Source organism: Galeopterus variegatus, unplaced genomic scaffold (assembly GCF_000696425.1).
Source record: "Galeopterus variegatus unplaced genomic scaffold, G_variegatus-3.0.2 Scaffold10464, whole genome shotgun sequence".
Lineage (NCBI taxonomy): Eukaryota > Metazoa > Chordata > Mammalia > Dermoptera > Cynocephalidae > Galeopterus > Galeopterus variegatus.
The window spans coordinates 50910-54067 of NW_007736575.1; the positions used below are offsets into that span (position 1 = coordinate 50910).

At 37.4% G+C, this 3158-nt stretch overlaps 1 protein-coding gene across 1 annotated transcript in view; it reads right to left on the reverse strand.

Moving 5' to 3' along the window:
* LOC103610011 (adenosine deaminase domain-containing protein 1) overlaps window positions 1-3158 on the reverse strand; it is a 47152-nt gene that overhangs the window by 37270 nt on the left and 6724 nt on the right. Inside the window, exon 3 of the mRNA XM_008594252.1 lies at window positions 1306-1429. The gene's annotated coding sequence lies outside the window, so the exon portion shown is untranslated. The remainder of the gene's footprint in view (window positions 1-1305; window positions 1430-3158) is intronic.

The window sequence follows — 3158 nt, forward strand, 5'->3', positions numbered from 1 at the left end:
TAAGATGTACTCTACTCAGTCCCACCATCAAGAAAATGTAATAAAAAAAATTAAGCACCAACATAACAATGCCAAGTGTGGAAAGAAAGAAACATAAAAGAGATAGCTTTAAAGGGGCCAAATAGTTTCATAAGCACCAATGGGGATGGGAGGACAGCAAGTTGCAGTACCCTCATGAACTACTCCAATAACTTTTCTTTTAAGATTATAGGATTCTTTCCTTATTTTTAAAGGTACTGACTTACATTCTTCAGGTAAAATATGTCGAAATTTGTTTTAAAATACTCCAGCAAAGAAAACACCAACAACAAAAAGTGTGAATGCACAAATTAAACAAGAACAGCAGAATGCTGGTAACTGTTAAGTTGGATGAAGAAATGTATTATCCTATTCTCACTTGCATGTGTTTGAAAATTTACGGGCCGGCCCGGTGGCGCACTGGATAGTGCGCCGCTTGGGAAGCGCGGCGGCGCNCGGTCCGGTACGGGGGCAACACTGAGGGTTGCGATCCGTTGCCGGACACGGAAGAAAAAAAGACAAAAGACAAAAAAAAAAAAAAAAAGAAAAGAAAATTTCCATATTAAAAAATGTGATAAAAAGCTCAATGGCTTAGAGAACCAAAAGCTCTCATGTGTTCTCCAATGAGTAAACCAAAGGTAATGCTCATTCCCACTTCTCACGTTTTCATATGAAGGGACTTCCAAAGAGTAACATTCCTGGGCCTTGCTCTACCTGCAATTTGCTACTCTTGTAAGAGGCATAATAACCCATGATGAGTTTGGAAAAATAAATCAGGCATGCTCGCCTCAGTCCCTTTTTCTCTTTCTCTTTGAGATCTGCCATTCTGAAGAATACCTTATCTACACTACTCTATGGTAAACTTTGTGTGGACTTCATGAAGACCTGTTGGTTTCTGGTGCTGCCCTTGGATAAATATGGCCGATTCAGGGGTGAAATAAGACCAAGCCTGCTTCATGAAGATCTAAAGCTATACATTCCAATAAACATTAGTCAGGAAAAAAAAATGGCATTTTTATCTTTAAAAATATTGTAGGACTCTTAAAACTGAGTTCACAAAGTCTTAATGGAAACAACTAAAATTGATAGACTAGATAGACATTGCAGTTACTATGATAAGTTTTCCAAAGGTGACATTAAAATATTCAGATGACTTAGATAAGAGACTGTTACCTCCTTGTTTCAATGATCAATAATTTCTATTTGTAAATAAAGGTATTTATATGTGGTTGCTTTGGGCTGAGAGCATTAATATTTGATGGCATTGTGATATATCTGTTACCTTACCTAAGGAGAGATCTTCTTGCTGTAACAACAGCATGAGTGTCATGCAACACTCTTCCATTTGGCTTAATGCATTGGCTGTAATTGTATTCACCTGTGCCTACAGCTACCACTTCATGTTGTCCAGCTGAAAGGAAAAAGTAAACAGTAGCAGATTATTTTAACTTCCCTCTTCGCTATGTTCAACCCCTAACACTATCTCATCTTTTTTAATTTGTAAAATATATTGGCCAAAAAGATGTAAAAATAATTCCACAGTTTCAAATATGAGTCTTCTAAAAAGCAAAATTTAAAAAGTAGTATCTCAATTAAAAGGGCAGATGTTTTATAGTATGATACTTCATCTACATTTTACCACAATCAACAGAGTCACCAAATATCCGTGGCTTTCAAATATGCATCTATTTCGTCTACATCTAGAATTATCTGACCTTCTAAGAGACTTCATTTGCCATTACACTGTCTTAAACTAATTGTCTAAATATAATGCCTCTCATTTTGTCTTAACTCAAACTCTTTATAAGCCAAACTTTAGTTTCCTTCTCTAACTACTGAAACTGAATTTTTGTTTTTTTCCTTTTTGTCTTTTTTCGTGACCGGCAACGGATCACAACCCTCAGTGTCGTGCCCGCACCTCGCTCAGCCAGTGAGCGGCCGGTCTGTATGTGGGATCCGACCCCTGGGCGGGAGCGCCGCCACACCCCCAAGCGGCGCACTGTAGCAGTGCGCCACCAGGCCGGCCCTGAAACTGAATTTTTGAAGAAACAAGAACTTTATGCTTTTCCCAGCAGTTCTGTTCCATTCACATTTTGCTGTGCACTACTTGAACTTTCCTTGAAACTCTATGCTCTGAAAATATGCAATTCAAATCGGCAATCTTTTTTCCTCTCACATTCTAACTATGAAGCCTTTACATAGCCTAGTAACTAGCTCACTGCTTTTATTCCCTATAAATATTCCCCTCTGAATATCTTCCTTATTCTATTTTTCACTTCTGTGTTAATGATTTTAGAAAATCTCTACTCTTAGTCTTTCAAAAAAAGTTCAGTTTCACACCTGCAACTACCTAAAAGACTTTCACTAATTCAAAAAAATTGCTGAGGTCCTATCACATACCAGGCAATGATGTAGATGCTAGGAATAAAATGTTGAGCAAGACATGCCGTTGCAGGAGAGCTTCTAATAGAAGAGACAGAAAAAAAGACTAAATGAACCCCAAATTGTGGTAAGTGCTTTCAAGGAAACAAATATGGGGCTGATGTGAAAAATAATGAGAGGAAAGGTTACCTCATGTAGACTAGTTACAGAATCCCTCCCTACAAAGCTGAAATTTAAGCTTCAGCATGAGGAACAAGCAGTACGAAAAGTTAGGAAAAGAAATATCATGTGCACACCACCCAGGGCAAAGAGTGAAGACCAGTGTTGATGTTCCAGTAAGTAGGGTAGTAAAGGGAGTGGCATAAGGTTAGAGAAAGAGGCATTATATACCATGCTAAAGAGTTTGCGGATTTTACCCAAAAGCTATGGGGAAGCTACTAAAGGTAAGGGAGCAAAAACCATCTTGGGTTACATTTTAAAATCACTCCTTTCTGCACAGAAAAGTAAACAATCAACAAAATGAAAAGGCAACCGATGAGTGGAAGAAAATATTTCCAAATGATATATCTAAAAAGGGCTTAATATTCAAGATATATAAGTAACTTCTACAACTCTACAATAGAAAAACAAATAATTTGATTAAAAAATGGGCAAAGGACCTGAATAAACATTTTTCCAAAGAAGACAGACAAACAGCTATATAAAAAGGTGCTCAATATCACTAGTCATCAAAGAAATGCAGATCAGATCAAAACCAC